Raw genomic sequence first — 8,646 nt, 5'->3', positions numbered from 1 at the left:
CTCTAAGTAGGGGATATGAGAGAGAGAATAGTTGGAGTTTTTTTGAGTCTGTCCATATAGGACAAGTGTTTAAGGCCTAGGATCCTCTTTGTGAGGTACTTTTGCGGCCTCTCCAGTTGTTACAAGTGTCTAGTGAGGTACATGCCAAATGGGGCATTGTACTCTATGATTGGCCTAATGAGGGAAGAGTAGAGGGAGACAATGACCTCAATCTTCCTGGATGCAAAACCCTTAGTAATGAGATGTGCCACATAGAAGGACTTTCTGACCACAGTGGCAATGTGGTGGTCAAAAGAGAGGTTGCTGTCAACCTGTGTTCCCAGATCTCTTACAATGCCTTCTGTGTTCAGAGGACTACCATCGCTGTGGTAATTCATGGGAACCGGGTTTTTCCCAAAGGGGATGACGACAGTTTTTGGCATTGAGCTTAAGGCCATGGTTCTGACACCAGTTGTTGGACTCAGGGAGGCCTTTTTGTAGGATGTCAGCATCACATGGGGAATTAATTATGGCACCCAACTTGCAATTGTCTGCAAACTTTGTCAGCCAGTCCCTTCATGTTGGCCTGGACTTCAGAGAAGTAGATACCAAACAGGAGAGGACCCAGGACCGAACTCTGTAGGACTCCACTCGTGACTGGTCAACAGTCTGACTTGGAGTCAGCTACTTTCACACTGTGGTTTCTATCTGTGAGCCAGTTTGCAACCCACCTAGTGATACAGGGAGTTGATAGTTTATTTCATAGTTTTTAGTACTAAGCTAACTGCCCTTGCGAGCCATTTTAAGCCTAGCCAATTATCCCTTGTGAGACTCAAACCCTGCACCTTGTGTTAGTAAGGCAAACACCTTAGCCATTAAGCTACCCTCCCAACCTCAGCTTAGTCAGTTTTTCTATGATTCCTGACTGGGGAATGGTATCAAAGGCCTTGGCCAGATCAAGGTAGGTTGTATGAACAACCTTGCCTTCATCCTCAGCTCTGGTGACCGACTCGAAGTCGACCAGGTTGAGCAGGCATGATCTACCACAAAACCAAACTGTGTGGGATCCAGAGTTAGAAGACTCCCTAAATCCTTGTTTATTAGGTCAATAATTATGCGTTCCATAGCTCTGCATACCAGACTCATCAGACTAGTGGGGCGATAGTTCCCAGAGTCTGTAGTCGTTCCTCCTTTCTGGAGAGGGATGACTGTAGCAGTGCGCCATTTGGTAGGGACAAAACCTGAGGCGAGGCTGTGATTGAACAGGGCACATAGGTGAGGTGCCAGTTCACTCTGTAGTTTATGTAGAACAGTAGCACACAGCCAGGGATATTGTCAAGTCCCAAAGAAGCTGTATTCTTGGCCTTGAACAGTGCTGTTTTAGACTGATGAGCGATGATGGCATTCAGACTGGTAGCAAAGTTCTGGGTAACTGCGTTTGTACATCACCTTTGCACCCTATGTCCTGAATAGGGAGCGCACACTTGATGTACGGTACATACAAGATTTAAAGGCTTTTATATATTGGCTGGACATTGCACTATTCTTGGCAGGAGATCTCCAAGGTGAAGAATATTGCAACACTGATATAGGACATTAAAAGCGCTTCTCATAAGTTTAATATGAGAGGAGAAAGAAGGAGAGGGGGGTTGCCATACTCAGGATGGGCAAACAATTTCAGCAAGATGCTGACGAGGAATTCTCTCCTTTAAGAGTTGCCCAGTTACATTCTTCACAAAGGAACATCTTAGAAATGTGGGCCTTACCTGAGTAATATAGGCACTGGGTGTGCCTGTCAGCATGAGGAATACATTAGTCACAAGTACATTAGACATTTTCGGAACAGAAAGGGGAGTATCTAAGAAAAGTCAAAAATGACAAGAAAAATTCAAAGCTGTTAGAAATAAAAGATTTTACTCTCAAACTAATTTTTTTTAAAATTACACTGATCCAAAGCACACTGAGGCTGTTTTTCCTCCACCTTTACCAAAGCATTGCAAAGATGATCTAGGAAGACAGGGTACTGCAGTGCATTATAAAAAATGGAGGTTTCATGGCAGGCCAGGATGCCTGCAGCACTAGTCCCCAACCAATATGGACAGCCCTCCGGTTATCAGACAGGAAGTATTAAAATTCTGGGCTCTTTTATAATGATTACAGATGATGCTGTATCCTGCACAGTGGGGGAAACGGGAGGAAGCTGATTAAAATAACAGCTCGTAGAAGGGCATACACAGAAAAAAATACATTACTGAAATATTCTAATGCTACAAATTGATGTACTACAGCCAAAAATGCTTTAAAGACTTACTCTTACATTAAAAGTCTGGAAAATAAAAACTGGATAATATACAATACATGTTAAAATAAATGTGGAAGGGCGACTGACACAAACATGCTGCAAATAAACCAAATGTCAATTAGGAAGGGCAGATGAGTCACCAGGATCAAACGCAAACTGAAATGGAAAAAGACAAATTCACAGCTTGTGTTGTGTAAATGGCAACAGACCTTGTTACAAAGAACCACTCGTGACAATGCACTGCATTGTTATTGTCTTTATTATACACCACACGTAAAGGAGGTGACAATACAGTACATAGCACGCTTTAATGTACATGGACCATGGAAACAATCTTTTAAAAAATCTAAAATTTCAAAACAAGATAAAATGCTTAATAACTTTACATTCTTTACACTATTAAAAATAACTTAATGACTAACAAAACACCACTATGCTTATCTGTCTCTTTAAAGCACTGCTATACTTCAAATAATTTAATGCCTCATGGACACATGATTCTTTTACCAATAATGAAACGGTCCTTTTTTTTCCATTTTTAATTCTAGTGACTTCTCTTCTCACTAGAGTCCTAATCAATTACCATCATACCAATTACAAAGTGGAATAAAACCACCTTCTTCCCACAACATCACACTGCCCTACTACAAGCATCATCACTGGTCTCCTTTAACAAGGGCACTCTGACTGTATGCAGAACTTCAACCCCCCCCCAAATGGTAGGAAGCATCATTCTTGTCAATCAAGGAAAGCACCATTGTGTGGTCAGCTCACCATAACAGCAAATGTTTAAATACAAGGATCGCAGCTGCAGTACAATTCAGTGCAGATGAGAATTAGCTACATGCAGATGTTGCCTTTCATCCAGCCTTGTAAAGTTTCAGGTTTTTTTTGGGAGGGGGCAGGGGAGGGGGGTTAGTCTTCAGCAGGACTCTGGCTATAAAAAGCAGCCTGTGCATCATCTTTGGTTCGTTGTGTGTGTGCACGTGTCTGAATAAAGGGAAAGACAGATGTCACCAACAGTGTATTTGTCATTCTGGGCCTGTAGGGAAGTTCTAAGATAGGCATGCATCAAGTACCTCCCCTTACCAAGACTATGAAAGAAATGCAGACAGACAGCAGGAAGAAACAGAAAGTAGAGCTGCCAACTTCAGACATTCAGGGTGTCAGAAAGTCAAAGGGGGTCTCATACTGCAGCAGTGATTCCCATACTTGAGTATCTACTGTTGTGGTGAGTTACTCTCACAGCTGTATCACATTCATCATAAGAGACTGCTGCTGCACTACAATCCATCACAGATGAGAGATGTACAAAAGCATTACAAGCCCTGACTGCAGGTTTTGAATAGGGAGCCAGTATGTCCTGCAAATCAGCAGTGGCAAATCCTGCTTAGCTCCTGAATAAGACTCTAGCTTTTAACACCTGGAGAAAGTGTGACTAGATGCCCATAAGGCAGCTTCACTGATACGCTTGTGCTGAGACATTCCTGAAGAAGACAAGTGTTGTGGTTGTTGCCCTACTGGAATGAGATCTGACCTACCCTTGGAATGTTTTTACATACCAGTTGCAAAAAAAAAAAAAAAAAAAAAAAATACACAATACAATACAGTACAACTTGCCATCCATTTAGACAATGTTTGTTTGGATATCTTGTGCCCCGTCTCTAATTTAAAAGAGTTGTAGGTTGGAAAAGATTTGGTTAACTGGTGTAACCAAGGCATTATGCTTTCATGGAGTAAGTACTACAAGAAAAGGCACTTTTGAAAGACTGTACTCTGTGGCATCACTACTATAACCTACACAGCCAACAGGAATGCACACCCCTTGTTTATGCACCACATGACAGTGGTGGCATCTGTAATAATCTAGTGGATGCATTATGGCCAACATATTTTTTTTAAATGAGCTTGTCCCTGCCCTGGGAATTGTTTCCCCTAAGCCTCCAGGGTTACTACTAAGGGTTCCCCAAATAAACTCTAAAGCACCTGTTTATCAGGATTTTGCATCCGTAGGAGTGCAAAGGACATCCTTAGACTGGAAAGAATTTGGTCTGCCCCCTTCTGAACATTTCGGCAGCAGGGATAATGCACAACACCTTTTTCAAATGGATTGACATATGGGTTGGAGATGGAGGACAAAGTATCCTACAGGACACCACTACTTCCCCCTGAGCAACAACTCAAATTGTGTAACTGTCCAGATAATGGTAAACGAGAATGACCCTAAGCCTGAGATAGGCGAAAGCTACAGTAAGCACTTGGTGAATAACCCAGGAGCAATGCAGAGACTAAAGATAATTGAGGCAAAATGAGAATGACAAGCTCCAGCCAGGAATATGAGGAATCTCCTACATTCAATGCAAACGGGGATGTGAAGGTAGCTGTTCTTCACAGCAATGGTAGTCAACAAGCTTATGGTAATTCCAAGGGGTGCAGAGCTTGCAAAGTTAACATTTTGAACCTTTGATAAATATGTAAAGCTTTGAACAGTCTAAACTAGGTCTCCAAGTCCTATCTTCCTGCAAAGTCTTAAATAGAATCATGTTGCTTTGGGGAAGGGGGCATACTCTTTCTATGGCAGCAGATGAAAAAAACATGGCACAGAACAGGGGCAGCAAAAGAGACTTGGTCTGGAGAGAAAACAGACATCCAAAAATTGGGAAGGCCCTTATAACTTAAACTTGCATCTTTATACGATATTCTCTCCTAACCCAAAGGTCTGTGTTCCCTGAATAGAGCTAACCTTTTTCCTGGAATGTGTGTTTGATGGTGGGTGGATGGGGAGTAAATTTTGATAATCATACCTGAGACGGACTCTCTTAGCTGGAAAGGGACAATTCCTCCTATATCTACCCTACCTCCTCTCTGTTAGCCTTTCACTGCTCGACACAGTCTGCTAATTCCTGTGTACGATGAGTTACTGTGCAGCACCAATCCCTCTGATGTATATCTACCCTACCTCCTCTCTGTTAGCCTTTCACTGCTCGACACAGTCTGCTAATTCCTGTGTACGATGAGTTACTGTGCAGCACCAATCCCTCTGATGTATATCTACCCTACCTCCTCTCTGTTAGCCTTTCACTGCTCGACACAGTCTGCTAATTCCTGTGTACGATGAGTTACTGTGCAGCACCAATCCCGGATCTCACACTACTCCTGTTAGTTCTCACATCCACTGTACTATCTGCTAATTGTGTAATGATGAGTTACTGTGCAGCACCAATCCCGCTGATGAACACCTCTACGCTCAAACAGGCAAACTGGGCTCTAAGCACTCAACACTTTTCCCTGCAAATGAATATACTTTCTTCCCCTTACCAAAGACAAATGTCACAGTTTTCAAAAACTGAACCATGCTATCCAGTCTGAACCACCACTGCCATTAACAGCCTAGTTATGTCCCTGCGCAATGTACACAACTGCCCCCAGTCTTTATTTAAGCAACTTATCTGCCCTCTGTCAGAAGGCAGTGGAAGGTAGTCTTCCTACATGGCAGATAAGTAATGCAGTATCTTTTCTTCACACACCCCCCAAAATGCAAGCCCCTAGCCTACAGCTGCTCATTCGCTCTTCCATCCAAGGAATCACAGCTGTATGACTGGGTCCCAAACACTACATAACTACCAATTAACTCCAAAGGTGGTGGGCATTTACAACTTGAACGCATGTGGATAAGAATACTTCTGCCACTCATCCACTACTATTGGTACAGTGTTCCCCATGTCATGTTTTTGAGGGTGGTGATGTTACACAGCAGCTACTCATTACCCCACCCCCATAGAAGGGTGAGCAAGCTACAGTACCTCTAAACTCTTCCCTTCGACCTGCATGAAATAACCAGATTTGGAACTGAACATTCAGATATATTCATATATATGTCAAATATATTCATGAATAAACAATGAATGGCAAGTGCCAAGCGATGTAATTAGACCACTCTGACTAATGAGTGGATTGCACACAGCTTTTTTCCCCTAGATATGACCAAACTGTACATTTTGCTCACCAAAAACTTCCAAGTTCTTGGACTTACAAACATTATGTCCAACTCCTGTTAGTAAACAAATACAACGTGATATACAATAACAACTTTTGTTGGCAAAAGCACCATCCATCGACAGCAGCAGTTAGTATGGAGAAATCCATGCAGCTTTTTGTTCAAATGCAGCACATTTACAAGTGATTCTGTAAAGGTTAACAGGACGAAGCAATTATCTATAAAATACAAAGGGGTGTTTAATGACTATAGTGCTAACAGTAAATATGGGTACCAACACACATCTTTTGGCCCCACCCCAGTTATGCAGTGGAACAAGCCAAAGTGATCACATCAGGACAGAACTCAGTGGAACAGGCCAAAGAATCCTAAGAAATGAGCACTTCAAGCACAAAAGCATTGCCTCAGTGTAGCAGTGCATACAAAAAGTTGCAAATCTGAAAACATAGTATGCACAACATTACTACATGCAACCACACCAGTCAAAGCAACATTAAAAAACACAGAAAACAGCACAACTGGAAAAGTGCGGATTTATACTTCAGTAATAAAGAAAATGGAGATGAGGACTACCACAACTTAAAGATCTTACCCTGTGCTTTATATCCACTTCCTTGTTATGCTAGCAAAGATACACCACAAAAACATTTGACAGATGGTTTGGTAACACAGACCTTATACAACCACCATGTAAGCTGATAAATTAAGGGGTGAGTGTTCAAAAATACAGATGAATCCACAAAAGGTAAAAATGTTTAAAAGTACACCTGCTAAAACTATTAACCATTCCCTAGAGAAACAAATGGATCAAAGGTGCTATAGCTATAAGTGATGTGTTAACACACATTAAGAAGTGATTACTAAAATTGTTACGTCATCTGTGAAGAATCTAAAACTAAACAGCAGTACTCATCCAAAGTAATGAGGCAGAAATAACCCCCATTAGGGTTTCCGTAAGGACTAAATAGATTTATAATGCAAATAACTGCTGTATTTGCATAACAGCTACAGAAGACACAAGGCCTAATTGATGCACAACCACAGAAAAGGCTACTGAATGCACTTCTCAAGCCTCTGAGTAATGGTTGAAAGGATGACAGGTGAATTCCCAGCGCACTGAACCCAAAGTACTTACCTGGCTAAGACAGCAAAGCAATACGATAAAGCAGCACATCAAGACTGACATTTCTGGTACACCTTATAGGAAAATAACATTTTATACAGGTTGATGGAGTGGTAACTGTTTTGGTCCCTATCTTGCTGATCTGGCAAAGCTCTTTTCCTGAGATTTCTGGTACAGCCTACAGACAAATAACATTTTGTACAGGTTGGAGTGCTAACTGTTTTGGTCCCTATCTTGCTGATCTGGCAAAGCTCTTCTCCCTTTCTGTCAATGGTCCATGACCGGTATGTATACACAACTATCCTTCCTATCAATGGTCCCTAGCTACCAGGCATACCATCACTGGTTCCACACCACCCCTCTGATACTGTACAAACTATCCAGAACTGGCAGGCACAGCCCACTTGGTTGTTACAGATAAGCTACTGCATTCCTTCTGTGTGAAGGTTTCTTGGCTAGGACACATGTGCCAGTGCTGCACTTCTATGTGAATGGTTCCCTAGAAGCTAACTATTTGACACTGCCTTCTGTTTCTGCGACAGGTCAATGGCTGAGGCATGTATACCACTACTTCCTTCTCTGTGAATAGCCCCTGGTTGGTCCATGTATAAGGTTTCAGGCTGGTAGACAGATGCCATTACTATCTTTCTATGAATGGTCCCTGGCTGCTAAAAAATATACCCCTGCCTTCCTCTTTGTGACTGCTCCCTTTCTGACAGATATGGGGTCCCTTGCTTTTCTTCTTTGTGAAAGCATGTGGGCTGGTGGGTATATGACACTGCCTTCCTTCCCCCTGAATGGTCCCTTGCTGGTACACATATGACACAGCCTTCCTTTATGTGAATGGTCCCTCCCTGACAGATGCATGCTCCTGCCTTGTTTCTCTGTGCAGAGTTCCGGACTGGTAGGTTCATGCCCCTGCTTTCCTTCACATTGTCTGGTGCACACATGCTCCTGCCTTCCTCTCTGGTAGATGCATGTTCCTGCCTTCCAGCTCTGTGCATGGTTCAAGGTTGGTTAAGTATACAAAACTGCCTTCTTTCTACCTGAATGGTCCCTAGCTGGTGCACATACATTACTGCCTTCTCTATTTTGGAAGGTTCCTACATGGTAGAAACTGTATTACAGGAAAAGGCTTCCAGAAAACCTACAATAAAGGCATTCAGCTACAAAATGTCCAGGCCTTCTATACTTAATCACTACTTAAGGCCACTTTGGCTTCTGTTTATTGAACATGGAAGGAAG

General features: G+C 42.4%; 1 long non-coding RNA gene across 1 annotated transcript; it reads right to left on the bottom strand.

Annotated features, from left to right (window-relative positions):
- Positions 1–2,522: 2,522 nt before the first annotated feature.
- LOC122814040 lies at positions 2,523–5,414 on the bottom strand. The gene is made up of 2 exons (XR_006366767.1): positions 5,241–5,414; positions 2,523–5,139 (listed from the first exon to the last, which is right to left on the bottom strand). It is a non-coding gene; the product is annotated as an uncharacterized LOC122814040 (long non-coding RNA).
- Positions 5,415–8,646: the final 3,232 nt, after the last annotated feature.

Source organism: Protopterus annectens, chromosome 10.part0, assembly GCF_019279795.1.
Source record: "Protopterus annectens isolate FY-2018-M chromosome 10.part0, PAN1.0, whole genome shotgun sequence".
Classification (NCBI taxonomy): Eukaryota; Metazoa; Chordata; order Ceratodontiformes; family Protopteridae; genus Protopterus; species Protopterus annectens.
This window is presented reverse-complemented; position numbering and strand designations above follow the sequence as displayed.